Source organism: Bubalus bubalis, chromosome 14 (genome assembly GCF_019923935.1).
Source record: "Bubalus bubalis isolate 160015118507 breed Murrah chromosome 14, NDDB_SH_1, whole genome shotgun sequence".
In the NCBI taxonomy this organism is placed as follows: Eukaryota; Metazoa; Chordata; class Mammalia; order Artiodactyla; family Bovidae; genus Bubalus; species Bubalus bubalis.
The window spans coordinates 36008776-36024938 of NC_059170.1; the positions used below are offsets into that span (position 1 = coordinate 36008776).

The following is a 16163-nucleotide window of genomic DNA, read 5'->3' on the forward strand; positions in this document are numbered from 1 at the left end:
GGCCATTCTGGGGTCTGAGCAGGAAGAGATCATGCTTGTCTGTAGACCAAAGGATTACACAGAGCATAAGCCTGTGGTGGCATAATTAGATGGCAGACACCTTCCTTAGGGCTTTCCTCATAGTTCAGTTGGTAAAGAATCTGCCTGCAATGAAGGAGACCTGGGTTTGATTCCTGGGTTGGGAAGATCCTCTGGAGAAGGAAATGGCAACCCACTTCAATATTCTTGCCTGGAGAATCCCATGGACAGAGGAACCTGGCAGGCTGCAGTCCATGGGATTGCAAGAGTTGGACACAACTTAACAACTAAACCACCACCACCACCTTCCTTTTGGCTCAGGGCAGTATCTTTGGACTAGAAACAGGATGAGGAGATGTTGCATCTGTTAGAATAGTTGTGGTCAGCCCTGTGCCAAATTCAAATAGTCATGTGAGGGACTTCCCCAGTGGTCCAGTGATTAAGACTCCACCTTCCAAAGCAGGGAGCATGGGTTCAATTCCCAGTTGGGGAGCTAAGGTCCCACATGCTATGAAGTGCAGTCAAAAATTAAACAAACTTCGGACTTCCCTGGTGGTCCAGTGCTTAAGAATCTGCCTGCCAATTCAGGGGACATGGGCTTGATCCCTGGTCCAGAAAGATTCCATATGCTGAGGGGCAACTACACCCCCGCACCTAGGACACACGCTCTGCAATAAGGGAAGCCACCACAATGAGAAGCCCATGTGCCACAACTAGAGAGTAGCCTCCTCTTGCCACAACTAGAGAAAGCACAGGCGCAGCAATGAAGACCTAGCACAGCCAAATAAATAAATACATATCTTTTAAAATAGTCATGTGAGATTAAAGTTTGTGATTCTGAAATCACTCCAAACTTTTCGTAAGATTAGATGGCCCTTCTGGTAGCTGAGATTAATTACAAGAAAGCATGGGCTTTAGAAGTCAATTATTTATTCCCTCAGGCAACAGAACTTATCAAGTCCATCTGATAGGCTTAGTTATAGAACTGGGTTTCAAAATGGAATAACATAAGATTCAGTAAATTCAACAAGTTTACAAATTAGTTGCCCCTCCAGTGTTCTTGGGTCTCCCTTGTGGCTTAGCTGGTAAAGAATCTGTCTGCAATGTGGGAGACCTGGGTTCGATCCCTGCGTTGAGAAGATTCCCTGGTGAAGTGAAAGGCTACCCACTCCAGTATTCTGGCCTGGAGAAATCCATGGACTGTATAGTCCCATGGGGTTGCAAAGAGTCGGACATGGACATGACTGAGCGACTTTCACTTTCACAAATTAGTTGGGACTGAGGAGACTGAAAACCAAAAACCAATACCAATAAAGATGCAGTTGATACTATCTATGCAAATTTACCCATGTAAATTTTTATCACACCCACCCCCTCAACACACACACACACACACAAAACTCTAAGAAGAAAGCAGGAAGAAAGAAAAGGGTTGTAAGGAAAGGCTTCTAAGATAAGTGCAGATCATTTGATGGCTTCTTGGAGCTAATTTTACAGTGGTTCAAGTGGGTGGGGTGAGGACAGGCAGAGAAGAGTCTCTTGGAGAAGATCTTTTCAAACTGTGTTCAACTTTGAATACCTAGTAATCTTGTTAAAATGCAGATTTGGCAGGACTGGAATACCAATGCTGCTGGTTCAAAGACTGCCGGGAGCCGGCATATTGCATATTGAGTGCATATTGCATATTGAGTGCAGCACTTTCCACAGCATCATCTTTCAGGATCTGGAATAGCTCAACTGGAATTCTATCACTGCCGGGAGCCAGCGTGAGGAACTCCGCCCATGACAAAGGTCATGAGGAAGGAGGCTCGGCATACGCAAAGGCGGGATCGAGCCTCAGGAGTCCCCCTGGAAATTCTCGAGCATCTACCCCCCAAACCAGAGTCTGCCTACTTTCTGCTTTGTGCTCTCACCTGCACCTCTGACTTTACAGGGGGCTGTCCCCCACTACCTCTCTCTGAAAAAAAGAGTTAGCTTACAGCTCCAGTTAATAATTCCTGGGTGTGACAGTGTTTCAACCTACAAACTCCTTTGGAAATCCTCTAGCCTGCCTGAATAGGTTTTTCCGGCCACATGTGATTGTTCAGAGCCTCCCAACTGTGAGAGGCAGGAGATGTTCTAAACTGTCTAAACACAGATTCCTTTGAGTAGTTAAAAGATTGATTAGAAATTGTATTGGTGAAGGGTTTTTCACTTGTTGAGCCAATGTTTGCTGCTAAGTCTCCATACTCCGTACCTACTGTGTCCTTGGCAGTGTATTGATTGATATAATGGGTGTATAGAAATGTAAGTAGTAGCCTCAATGTTTGTAACGTTGGACCCTTGAGTTAATTCTTTTCTTGGTTGAGCCCACCTCACCTTTGCCCTATAGGAATGCAGCTTTGTCCAATGCTTTTTTGGAGGCTGGTGCCTGACTTTGGAATAATCACCTTTAGAGAAAGATAAGTTTCTTAAAATGTTAACAGGCCTCCTGGCCAGAAGATGATGTAATTCACCTGAACTTTTGCATATGATAAGTTTGAAAAGCCTGGCTTCGATTAGGACCAGGAACTGCTGTCCTTGCATGACTCCACCCCTTCCCCCATTATCCTCTATAAACAACTTTAGGTATAAAAACTACTTTGGAAAATAAAGTGCGGGCCTTGTTCACCGAAACTTGGTCTCCCCATGTCGCTCTCTCTTTCAACTTCTGGCTGAGTCTCCATCTGGAGCGCGGAACCCGCCATGCTTGCTAATTATGCCTGGGCTTCTAAGATCCGACCGGGGAGGCCTCAGTGTCTCCTCTCCTTCGGGAGAACGGAAGGACGCCTGCGGCCTACGTAAGTGGTGCAAACTTCTTGTCTTGAAGTTTTATTGGTCTCCCGCGTAAACCAAGCTACTCAGCCTCTTTTCTCCACTGAATTTTCCTACTGAGCTATCCTCATTCTATTACTCTTTATATCTTTGATGAATAAATAATTAAATAGGTCGCCGACGCCGTCCCCGCTTCGAATACCCTGGATCAGCCGGGGCTGGACCCCGGCAAAAGACCACACTTAGGATGGTGAAGTTCTAGGCTGACATAGCCCTAAATCCTTTGGAATGACTGGGAAGGAAGGGAGTGGCTTGGGTCAGAGACAAAGCTTTAGAGGTAGGTAGGATTCACTAATCGTGGAGAACCTTGGAGGTGATGGTGAAATTTAATCCAAAGAGGTAGACTATGAGAATAAATCTACCCTTTTGCTTTCTTTGCCTTCCCACTTCCTCCTCCTCCACACCCCAACCTTATATGAAGCAAAGAGGAAGGCTTCTCTATTTTGAAGACAAACAAATTTCTGGCTATTACAGAATTCTTAGGTCTCTGAATTTCTTAAAATTTCCAAGATGAGTTTTAATCTCCTACAAAAAGAATTTGGCTGTTTGCCGTAGGTAGTGGGTGCTTGCGTTGGCCATGTTACTGAACTCAAATTAGGCTGTTTGCTGCTTGAAAGTCAATATGCAAGAAACACCTTGTCAATAGAGTGTTAGTTAGAAAGTACAACTTGCTGTATTCAGGGGGCTGGCAACCTGTGGAGAAAGCAAACTCATGTCCAAGAACCAATTCTGAAGTTTCTGGTCGACCATGAACATTTTTTAAAGGGAGAAAGAGGAAGTTAATTATTTGGGGTAAGGTGTCAAGAGTCTTTGTTATCTGTGTGCAGACTTTCTTCTGGTTGGTGGTGAGGTAACAGGGTGTGATCTTGAGCTCAGTCTGCAGTTTCCATCCTCCACCTGGGTGGGGACCTTGGTGATGGTTTAGTCGCTAAGTCATTGACCCCATGGACTATAGCTTGCCAGGCTCCTCTGTCCCTGGGGTTTTCCAGGCAAGAATACTGGAGTGGGTAGGCATTTCCTTCTCCAGGGGATCTTCGGGACCCAGGAATAGAACCCTGGTCTCCTACATTGCTGGCAGACTCCTGAATTGCAGGTGATTCTTAAGGTGGGTGGGGCCCTTAGTTCCTGCAAAAGAACTCAAAGATATACTGTAGTGTATACCCCTTGAGGAGGAGCCAGGATTCTGCCCCATCTCTACACTATTGTTTCTTTGACTGCCCGTCCACTTTTTCTGCATTCCCTCCCTTTTCTGGTGGCTTAAGGCTTAAGGCTTCCCTGGTGGCTCAGTTGGTAAATAGTCTGTCACAATGCAGGTGACCTGGGTTTGATCACTGGGTTGGGAAGATCCCCCTGGAGAAGGAAATGGCAACCCACTCCAGAATTCTTGCCTGGAAAATTCCAGGGCCAGAGGAGCCTGGTGAGCTACAGTCCATGGGGTCACAAAGAGTTGGACACGACTGAGTGACTAACTTTCACTTTCACTTTTTTCCCTTTTCTGATTAGCAACTGTTTTAATCTGCCCTTTGGAAATTAAGGAAGGTCAAGGAGGCCAAGTAAAGCCTGTTTCCTGCAAAGGAAAAAAGGCAGTGTGGAAGGATTTGTACCTGGGAGGGCCCCACAAGGTCTTGCTCAGTTTCAATTAGTCTATGATTTGAAATCTGAGACCTAAAAAGTAATCACTGATTTTAATAAGTTTTATCAGCCTAGGATGTCATTTCCTAAAGAACTTTTCTGTAATAACTCCCTACAGGAAACTTCTCTCTCTAAATCCAGTAAAATAAACATCTCTGCTGCTAAGTCACTTCAATCCTGTCTGACTCTGTGTGACCCCATAGACGGCAGCCCACCAGGCTCCCCCGTCCCTGGGATTCTCCAGGCAAGAACACTGGAGTGGGTTGCCATTTCCTTCTCCAATGCATGAAACTGAAAAGTGAAAGTGAAGTTGCTCAGTCGTGTCCGACCCTCAGCGACCCCATGGACTGCGGCCTTCCAGGCTCCTCCATCCATGGGATTTTCCAGGCAAGAGTACTGGAGTGGGGTGCCATTGCCTTCTCCAAACATCTCTAAAACCAACTAATTGAGGTTACTAATGCTCATGTCTATAGTTGGCTGGGTAATGAAATAACTTGGGAGACAATTTACATTTCTGATGGACTTTGGTTGACTACACACACTATAACTGAGTCTTCTAACCATTAATCATAGATATAATATTTTATATTAAATAAAGGTCATTTATTCAGTTAAAAAAAAAATGCCTGTGTGCTCAGTCACTCAGTCGTGTCTGGCTCTTTGAGGCCCCATGGACTGTAGCCGGCCAGGCTTCTCTGTCCATAGAATTTTCCAGACAAAAACACCAGAGTGGGTTGCCATTTCCTCCTCTAGAGGATCTTCCCAACCCAGGGACTGAATCCTCATCTCTTGGGTCTCCTGCATTGGCAGGCAGATTCTGATAGTTAAATAAATCTAGAGGTAAAAAGACTGGATTACAGGGGTGCAAAACAGGGATATAATAAATAAAAGCAATGAATTGTTAGTTCTCAGTCTTGTTTTCATTTTTAGGTAAAATAACAAAGGTATGGTGTAAAACAAGTTAAGAGTAGAACAGAGAGAAGGGTTATTGCTGCTAATCTCTCCATCTAAATCATTCACATAATAGATGCACCACCAATGCCAAAAAACTCTGCCTTCCTGACTCTGGTTCCAGCATTCTTAGGCCTGGCACCAGCCTGGATTGAGCAGCTGGGTTTTTGGCCCTTGTGTGTGGTATCAGTGCTGATAGTGGTTGTTTTTTTGTCATTCAGAGTAAGGATATGCCCTGAAACAGCAGCTCATTTTGTGGACAATCAATATTTTCACCTAAATAGTAAAATGATAGCCAGTCAACTGTGGAACAATTTGAGCAGTAAAGGGAACTCTTTTCGGGGATCCATTGTAATGCAAAATGCACAAGACTCAGAGGCATTTGGAAAGACAAGAAAATAGTAATAAGTGGAACATACTGAAGACAAAATGTTCAGGATTTTTGTTAAATTTTTTGTGTGTGTATTAAAAAGACTGAAATATAGTGTTAGTTCAGGTGTAATATATAGTGATTTGACAATTGCATACATTTTTGTGAACATAGGGGTGCATTTATCTTTTTGAATTAGTATTTTTGTTTTTTTCAGGTGAATACCTAGAAGTGGAATTGCTGGCTCATATGGTAGTTCTATTAATTTTTGAGGCACCTTGATAATGTTTTCCACAAATTTACATTCCCACCAAGGAATGCACAAGAGTTTCCCGTTTTTCACATTATAGCCAAGACTTCTAGTCTCTTGTCTTTTGATAATAGCTATTCTGACAGGCATGATGCAAAAGCTCACTGTGGTTTTGCATTTCCCTCATGATTAGTGACGTTGAGCATCTTTTCATGTCGGCCAATCTGTATGTCTTCATTGGAAAAATGTTATGTCCTCTGCCCATCATTTAATTGTTCTGCTTCATTGTATCCAGTTTCAAGAAAATGAGAACATTGTAACTCTATTCTCCCTTTTTGTGGAGGAGACTCTATATAGCAACTGAGGAAGCTTTCTAATTAATTCTTCCATTTACTTAAAACAATTTTTTTTTGAAGCGCTCCCTGTTTGGTTATATAAATTCAAAATGTGATAGGGAAATTAAATGGGTAACGGTACTCTACCAAAACTATTAGCATAATTTCCACAATTCTGTGAATTAGTCTGGGCATTACCTTATTCCACCCATTCTACTGTCCCCTTTGAAGAATTTAACCTCTGAAATCACTGATGGCCAGGGAGGAGCAGCCCTGACATACTTGTCCTCTAGACACACTTGAATGTCGTTGTTTTCCCTGAAGACCTTTGAAGGTGGAGTAGGAATCCAGACTATTATCTGTAGACCTTTGTTGATAGCTTCCCTTAGGCTCAAAACCAGCAATGGCATCAAAACTTGGCCATTGGTATCAGTGACTTAGGTCCTGGTGATCATATTTGAGCGCTTTAAAAAAAATGTTGCATCACTAATGTTATTGGATAATATTGTTTAGAAAACAAGGGCATTACAATGTTATTTATGGTTGAACTATAAATGTGAAGATGTTTCAGGAATACTAGAACAAATATCAATAACCTCAGATACGCAGATGATACCACCCTTATGGCAGAAAGCAAAGAAGAACTAAAAAAACCTCTGAAAGTGAAAGAGGAGAGTGAAAAACTTGGCTTAAAACTTAACACTGAGAAAGCTAAGATCACGGTATCTGGTCCCATCACTTCACAGCAAATAGATGGGGAAACAATGGAAACAGTGAGAGACTTTATTTTCTTGGGCTCCAAAATTACCGCAGATGGTGACTGCAACCATGAAATTAAAAGATGCTTGCTCCTTGGAAGAAAAGCTAAGACCAACCTAGTAAGTAAGTGAAGTCGCTCAGTTGTGTCCAACTCTTTGTGACCTCATGGACTGAAGCCTACCGGGCTCCTCCATCCATGGGATTTTCCAGGCAAGAATACTGGAGTGGGCTGCCATTTCCTCCTCCAGGGGAACTTCCCGACCCAGGGATTGAACCCGGGTCTCCTGCATTGTAGGCAGACGCTTTACCGTCTGAGCCACGAGGGAAGCCTAGACAGCATATTAAAAAACAGAGACATTACTTTGCCAACAAAGGTCCGTCTAGTCAAAGCTATGGTTTTTCCAGTAGTCATGTATGGACGTTAGAGTTGGAATATAAAGAAAGCTGAGAACCAAAGAATTGATGCTTTTGAACTGTGGTGTTGGATAAGACTATTGAGAGTCCCTGGGACAGCAAGGAGATCCAACCAGCCCATCCTAAAGGAAATCAGTCCTGAATGTTCATTGGAAGGACTGATGCTGAAGCTGAAGCTCCAATACTTTGGCCACCTGATGCGAAGAACTGACTCCTTGAAAAAGACCCTGAAGTTGGGAAAGATTGAAGGCAGGAGGTGAAGGGAACAGAGGATGAGATGGTTGGATGGCATCACCGACTCGATGGACATGAGTTTGAGGAAGCTCTGGGAGTTAGTGATTGATAGGGAAGCCTGGTGTGCTGCAGTCCATGGCAACGCAAAGACTCCATGGACTGATTCGCAAAGACGTGACTGAGCGACTGAACTGAACTAAGCAATTTATTTCACTTATATTTTCCTATTCATGCATATATGCACAATAATGATACATAATAAAATTTGTGTCTAAATAGATATAAAAGAACACTTTCATTAAATAAAATGAAACAAAATATAAGATGTTATGGCATATTTTAAAGGGCAGCACTTTTTGATTCTTAGTATTGTCTTACAATCAACTTTTTACATATGTTGAAATTGGTAGTTCTTTCATGAAATTGAGGCATAGGGAAGGTCTAGGGGGGACAGTAAAGTGTCTGCCTACAGTGTGGGAGGCCAGGGTTCAATTCCTGGGTCGGGAAGATCCCCTGGAAAAGGAAATGGCAACCCACTCCAGTACTCTTGCCTGGAAAATTCCATGGGTGAAGGAGCCTGGTAGGCTACAGTCCATGGGGTCTCGAAGAGTCGGACATGACTAAGCGACTTCACTTTCACTTTCAGGAGGGACATAGTCATTAGGTAGAAACAGGTACTGTGTCAGAGGCTGGGTGCCTTCTCCAGCTTCATTTGAAAAAACCTATGTATTTAAATTTCTACTTCACCAATGAAGAAACAGGTCAAATACATTTTGAGCTAACCATCTGAATCTTAGGTGCTACAGACATTTCAATATGATGATACAACTGAGAGCTTGGAAAGCATGGACCTGGAAAGCATGGACCAGAAAAGCAGCAGCCAATTTAAAATTGGTTTAAAGGTTCACATTTGCAGCACTTAAAGTTTTTTGGAAATCAGCAGTTCCCTTGATTTCCTCCACATAGAATTGATCTTTATATGAAAGAAAAATTAACAGCAAGAACAAACTGTAGCAATTGTGTCACTTTTATGAAGAATTAGTCAGTACAGTTCAGTTGCTCAGTTGTGTCCAAGTCTTTGCGACCCCATGGACTACAGCACACCAGGCTTCCCTGTCCATCACCGAACTCCTGAAGCTTCCTCAAACTCATATCCATTGAGTCGGTGATGCTACCCAACCAACTCATCCTGTCATCCCCTTCTCCTCCTGCCTTCAATCTTTCCCAACACCAGGGTCGTTTCCAATGAGTCAGTTCTTTCTATCAGGTGGCCAAAGTATTGGAGCTTCAGCATCAGTCCTTCTAATGAATATTCAGGACTGATTTCCTTTAGGATTGACTGGTTGATCTCCTTGGAGTCCAAAGGAAGAGTCTTCAACACCACAGTTCTTCTTTGCTCAGCCTTCTTTATGGTCTAACTCTCACATCCATACATGACTACTGGAAAAAACATAGCTTTGACTAGATGGACCTTTGTTGGCAAAATAATGTCTCTCTTCTTAATATGCTATCTAGGTTGATCATAGCTTTTCTTCCAAGGAGCAAGCACCTTTTAATTTCATGGCTACAGTCACCATCTGCAATGATTTTGGAGCCCAAGAAAATAAAGTCTCTCACTGTTTCCATTGTTTCTCCATCTATTTGCCATGAAGCGTGGGACCAGATGCCATGATCTTAGTTTTGTGAATGTTGAGTTTTAAGCCAACTTTTTCACTCTCCTCTTTCACTTTCATCAAGGGGCTCTTTAGTTCTTCGCTTTCTGCCATAAGTTTGGTGTTATCTGCGTGTCTGAGGTTATTGATATTTCTCCTAGCAATCTTGATTCCAGCTTGTGCTTCATCCAGCCTGGCATTTCGCATGATGTACTCTGCATATAAGTTCAATAAGCACGGTGACAATATATAGCCTTGACATACTCCTTTCCCAATTTGGAACCAGTCTGTTGTTCCATGTTGAAAGGTTGTTGTTGAACCACAAAAAGACTCCGGGATCCTTGGCCTCCAGAGGAAAAGAGTTCAGTCCAGGGCCAGAGACGAGGCTGGATTGCTAAGAGCTTTTGTGTAATAAAGTTTTATTCAAGTATAAAGGAGATAGAGAAAGCTTCTGACATAAACATCAGAAGGGGGTAGAAAGAGTACCCCCTTGCTAGTGTTAGCAATGGAGTTATATACTCCCCAGTGAATCCAAAGAATATCTGGAGGTTGTAAAGACCTCACCAGACCTGAAGAAGGCAATGACACCCCACTCCAGTACTCTTGCCTAGAAAATCCCATGGACAGAGGAGCCTGGTAGGCTGCAGTCCATGGGGTCTCGAAGAGTCGGACATCACTGAGCGACTTCACTTTCACTTTTCACTCTCATACATTGGAGAAGGAAATGGCAACCCACTCCAGTGTTCTTGCCTGGAGAATCCCAGGGATGGGGGAGCCTGGTGGGCTGCCGTCTATGGGGTCGCACAGAGTCAGACACTACTGAAGCAATTTAGCAGCAGCAGTAGCAGCACCAGACCTACTCCCATAATTTACATTTTAAGATAACAGCATTAGCCAGAAGGTTTAATCAAGAGACTGTCCTCAGGCAGGATACATTGTTATATAATCCTTGTAAAGATCAGACCTACTCCCATAATTTACATTTTAAGGGAACAAGATTAGCCAGCACGTTTAATCCAGGAACTGTCCTCAGGCAGGATACATAATCCTAAGGAATGTAGAGGGGAAAAAAATGTTTGTCCTTTCTTCCTCCTTGAGAATTCCAGACCCCTCTCTCCTTGGGGACCCCTAGACTTCTTATCAACCTGCCTAGGAAATGACTCTCTTAATGTCCAGTTCTAACTATTGCTTCTTGATCTGCATACAGATGTCTCAGAAGGCAGGTAAGGTGGTTTGGTATTCCCATCTCTTGAAGAATTTTCCAGTTTGTTGTGATCCATAGTCAAAGGGTTTGGCGTAGTCAATAAAGCAAAAGTAGATGTTTTTTCTGGAACTCTTGCTTTTTCAATGATGCAATGGATGTTGGCAATTTGATCTCTGGTTCCTCTGCCTTTTCTAAATCCAGCTTGAACATATGGAAGCTCATGGTTCACGTATTGTTGAAGCCTTGCTTGGAGAATTTTGAGCATTATTTTCCCAGTGTGTGAGATGAGTGCAATTGTGTGGTAGTTTGAACATTCTTTGGCATTGCTGCTCTTTGGGGTTGGAATGAAAACTGACCTTTACCAGTCCTGTGGCCACTGCTAAAGAATTAGTAGTGCCTTCTGTAACTTGGTAATTGCTCATGGACTCATGCAGAGGGAATGAAAGACATGGACCTTAACTTCGAGGGACAGAGCCACCTGTGAGGTGAGTGAAACATGAAATTGATAGCCTTTTGAATCTGTAAAAGATTCTGACAGTACAAAGATTGTGGAATATCTCAGGAGAATATTAAAAATATTTACATGGGTTGATCAAGGGGTAAGTATGAATGATCACTCTTTTTAAAAAATTAATTAATTAATTAGGCTGTGTCAAAGGTCCCCTAGAGGAGGACATAGCAACCTACTCCAGTATTCTTGCCTGGAAAATCCCATGGACAGAGGAGCCTGGGAGGCTTCGGTTCACAGTGTAGCATCCAGTCGGAAGTATGAAGCAACTTAGCAGGCACACACGCAAGTGAAGTCTTAGTTGTTGTGCAAAGGATCTTCATTGCATCATGGGGATTTTTTGTTGTGCATGGACTCTCTCTAGTTGTGGCAGTCTCTGGAGTGTGGACTTCAGTAGTTTCAGTGTGTGAACTTAGTTGCTCCAAGGCATGTGGGATCTTAGTTCCCTGACCAGGGATTGAACCTGTGTCCCCTGTCTTAACTACTGGACCACCAGGGAAGTTCCCAAATGATCTTTTATCCACGTCATAATGAATATTTCTGGGAGAAGACTCAGCACAAAACAAAGCAGATTATTTAAAATTACCAAAGGTGTCCAGGCAGACGTTAGTCACTCATGAGTATCTGGCTGTTTGCAATCCCATCTGACTCTTTGCAACCCCACGGACTGAACCAGCTCCTTTGTCCACAGAATTCTCCAGGGAAGAATACTGGAGTGGGTAGCCATTTCCTTTTCCAGAAATCTTCCCAACCCAGGGATCAAACCTGGGTCTCCTGAATTGCTGGCAGATTCTTTATAGTCTGAGCCATCAGTGAATTCCATTGTTAGAGGAATCAACACTTTGTGATAAAAATAAAGGCTTGCAAAATTAGTCTTGGTAAAATAGTGGCCACAAAAGTAGATGCTATAGTTGGTTAAAAAAATACTGATATCAACAGAAAACTTTTTTTTTGGTAGTAAAATTTATATGAAAAAACTGAACCTGGGATTTCTCTGGTGGTTCAGTGGTTAAGAGTGTAGGGGTCATGAGTTTGATCCCTGATTTGGGAAGATCCCACATGCTGAGGGTCAACTAAGACCCTGCACCACAACTACTGAGCTTCTGCAACTAGAGCCCATGCTCTGCAACAAGAGAAGCCGCTGCAATGAGAAGCTTGCACACCTTAAAGAAGAGTAGGTCTCCATGCTACCCACCCCCCTGCAATTAGAGAAAACCCCAAGCACAGAATTGAAAACCCAGCACAGCCAAAAATTTATTTAAAAACCCTGAACCCAACAAAGGTAATTTCAATAAAATAAAAATGAAACTAGCAACAGCTTACTTCTACCTCTATTACTGAGTCCAAGCTCACTCTACTTGCTACACGATAGGGCAATGAATCCAAGAGATGAGGTGTTGAGGTAAAGAAAGTGAAGTTACTCAGTCGTGTCCACAGTCTTTGTGACCCTGTGAACTGTAACCTACCAGGTTCCTCCATCCATGGGATTCACCAGGCAAGAACACTGGAGTGGGTTACCATTCCCTTCTCCAGGGGATCTTCCTGACTCAGGGATCAAACCCAGGTCTCCTGCATTGCAGGCAGATGCTTTACCATCTGAGCTACCTGGGAAGCCCTGGTTGAGGTAAGGAAGAGACTTTAACTGGGGAGCCGGCAGATGGAGAAGGTGGCAAGCTAGCACCTCAAAATAACCAATTTATTTGGGTCTGGATGCCAGGTTCTCTTACAGACTGGAGAAAAAGAAGCAATGAGGAGCTAAAGTCAAAAGGCAGAATAGAGAGGGAAATGCAGTGGGGAAATAAAGTGGAAGGGTCTTCAGTCTTGCAAAACATCTCCCTTCAGAAGGGGTGCATTAATCTCTTCTATTTACAGGTGGGCATGGACAAACTATCTCTCCAGGAGCTGAACAAAGGCACTTTAGTTTACAGTCAAGCAGAGGGACAGGGTCCTCCAAGCAAGCCATTGAGTATGATTATAATAATAAAATGAAGTAAAAAAAGTAGTTTCCAACATGGAGTCAGAATTGGGTTCCTTCCTGCAACACCTCTACTAAATTTAAGTAAGAAAGGAAATGGGCTTAATTGTTTTGTCCAGAAAGAAAGCCTCTTAATTCATCAATTTGAGGACATCTCCCTGGTGGCCCAGTGGCTAAGACTGTACTCCCAATGCAGGGGGCCTGGGTCCAATCCCACCTCAGGGAACCAGATTCCACCCCCATGATGCAACTGAAGATCCCTAGTACCACAGCTAAGACCCAGAGCAAACAAATAAATAAATATATTTTAGTTCATCAATTGCAGTAAAAAATTTTCCAAAGATTTATATTCAATCACAGATAGTGAGGGGTAGGATTTAAGTTCAAGTCTGGAACCTAAGTCTAGAAGATTTTCCACCAATGCTACTACCATTGTTAATACATGAAAGACAGCGAGAGATCATGCAGCTGATTTTGGACAAATAAGTAAATATGTTTCATTATTTAATCAAATAAGATAACATTAAATATTTTAAATGAGATAAGATCCAAGTTAATCTCATTAAACATTTCTTGCAAAAGTTATAACATTGCACAGAAGTATGAGGAAGGAATGTATTGTTTATATTTTACTCTAATATAGCAATCATAACAAGGCATATATGATATAATCTAAAATATGTTGAATTATTATAAGAGTTTTTAAGCAAGGCTGTGTAAAGTGGCAGCTCCAGGGGTCCCTTCTTTCCCTTTGCAGGTCCACGTTTCTCTTTTCTCAGTTTTTCAATTATCCAATGCTGCTGGCTTGTTTTAAATCTTCTAGAAATTCCTCAATTTCTGGCCCACTGACAGTGATTTTCAAATATGTGTAATTCTTCCGTGATTTCAATAGGATTTAGGAAAAGAGCATGGTTTCGACCCATCAACTTGAACTATAAACATTAGCCTTGATTAAATAGTGATTACAGTAAAAAAAAAAAGATCTAGTATGAACATTTTTAAAAAGCAAACATGTGAAAGAAATTCATCACTGAAGTATGACTAACAGCAGAGGAATGAAATGAACTCTAAGGTATTAGGAAATGTTAACAGCTGACTTTAGCAGATAATAGTACATAATTAAGAGGAATTTTTAATTCCTTATGAAAATTGTGATTAAAACTAGTGACATCAAGAAACCATTGCATCCTGTCTTCCACTAAGCAGGCACTTAGTAATTATTTATTAACTGAATAGACAACAGTCAAAAATGCTCTGGGAGCTAATCCAAGATCAAATATAAACTTGAGTCACCCGATATATAAAATTTTATTTTATTAACAAATATATCTATTTATAAAATCCTACTTATAAAACTAGGAGCTGTCTAAAAGCTAGAGCGCCTATAACCCAAATGCTTTTTCAATAGGACCATTCTAACCAATTTGCAGCTCGAGCTAGCTCTTGAGTCCTTTTTCCATATCTTAAGATATTTTCCATATCTTACTCGATTTTTAAATATAATTACAAATATATTATTATCATATTGCTATAGAACTATGAAATTTTCGAGTTGGAATCTCACTCTTTTTAAATGAAATCTGATAACAATTCTCTATTAGGGGTAAACCAGCAGTTAACCTTGAAGACTGGAAAGCAACAGTTTAAGTTGGCTGATTAATTTTTCTGGAACCATCAAAGGAGAGAGTAAACCTTGTCTTTTTTTTTTCTTCTTCTTCTTCTTGGTAAGCCACCGCCCCGCTAAATAAATGACTATGAGTTTTGCAGAGATCTTTCTAGCTTCAAGCTTTATTTTACGTATGAATAACCTGGGTCTTGTTACACGCAATTCATGCCGATTGACGTTGTTGTTGCTAAGTCGCTAAATTGTGTCTCACTCTTTTGCAGATACCATGGATTGTAAAAATGCGAGGCTCCTCCGTCTATGAGATTTCCCAGACAGTTCTGGAGTTGTCATTTCCTTCTCCAGGGGATCTTCCCAACTCAGGGATCGAACCCATTTTCTTGCCGTCTTCTGTATCCGCAGGCAGAATTCTTTTTCACTGCATCTGGGAAGCCGTTAAAAGCAATTTGAATAGGCAGGTTTGACAGGGTCTCCAGTGGGCAACTGTGATAATAACCACCAGGTGATACTGCAAGTATGAACCCCGTCCTTTGCATAGGGAAGGTATAAACTCTCAACCATCTTAGGTCTCTCAATTCTCTTTAACCCTAAAGATTTGGTCCAAGTGCGCTTTTCATTTTGTAACGAAATAGTTTCCACAGAATGTTAATCTTGTTAATCTCCCCTGCTTTCCAATGGGACAAAAGACGCAATTCAGGATCTCAGCTCCACTTTCCATTCTAGTTTGTCCTATGACGGCTTAGGGGACCAAGGTAGGTGTCTAAGAACCCAGGTCAGGCCTCTGCCGCCGGTCCCGGTCAGCCGAAAAAACCCACACCGGAGACCCCTGGAATGCCCAGTAGACCTCAGTCACTGATGCCTGCCCTTACCAGGATCGCGCGGCCCCGCCCCCAACGCGCGGCCATCCATTGGCCCGGAGGGCGCCGGGCGTGACGTCAGGCTCCGCTTCGCCGCTTTCTGGCCCCGCCCCGCGAGGTGGTCTGGCGGTTTGGTCTGGAGCAGCTGAAACCGGTTTGAGCGGAGCCGCTTCCTGTTGCTTGGTGCCGCTGCGGGCTGTCTGAGGGAGCGCAGGCGAGGTGCTGACGGCCGGCGCCCGGCACCTCGGCCTGCGACACTGACTGTCGGGCGCGGCGTCGGTGGTGGCGCTGACCCGGGGACCCAGCAGGTGAGGTGGGAGGCCGGGTGGGCTGGGCGCTCGGTGCGGGGGCCTTGGCTGTCCCTCACGTTGCGGCAGAGCTGTCAGGGCTACGCGGCGGAGCGGGGGGCGAGTCGTGGGCAGGATCCCCCGCCCCGGACGGGCAGCCGGTCTGGGAACAGCGGCCTGGAGGTTTGCTCCTGTAAATCCTGTAAATACATGTTTATTGTATTTATCGTTTGCTGCCGC

General features: G+C 43.1%; 1 protein-coding gene and 2 long non-coding RNA genes across 8 annotated transcripts in view; 2 read left to right on the plus strand and 1 right to left on the minus strand.

The window, feature by feature from the left end:
- The first annotated feature begins 10932 nt into the window (after positions 1 to 10932).
- LOC123329204 lies at positions 10933 to 13188 on the plus strand. The gene is made up of 2 exons (XR_006544528.1): positions 10933 to 11157; positions 13053 to 13188. It is a non-coding gene; the product is annotated as an uncharacterized LOC123329204 (long non-coding RNA).
- Positions 13189 to 13624: 436 nt separating this feature from the next.
- LOC123329205 lies at positions 13625 to 15779 on the minus strand. The gene is made up of 2 exons (XR_006544529.2): positions 15649 to 15779; positions 13625 to 15203 (listed from the first exon to the last, which is right to left on the minus strand). It is a non-coding gene; the product is annotated as an uncharacterized LOC123329205 (long non-coding RNA).
- The window catches only part of GPCPD1 (glycerophosphocholine phosphodiesterase 1), a 64784-nt gene continuing 64375 nt past the window's right edge, over positions 15755 to 16163 (plus strand). For 3 of the 6 annotated variants that reach the window (XM_006047744.3, XM_025264043.2, XM_025264044.2), the window contains exon 1: positions 15756 to 15944. The gene's annotated coding sequence lies outside the window, so the exon portion shown is untranslated. Of the gene's footprint in view, positions 15945 to 16163 lie in introns of all 6 variants that reach the window. The other 3 variants (XM_025264042.2, XR_003103129.2, XM_044927916.1) reach the window with 2 other exon arrangements.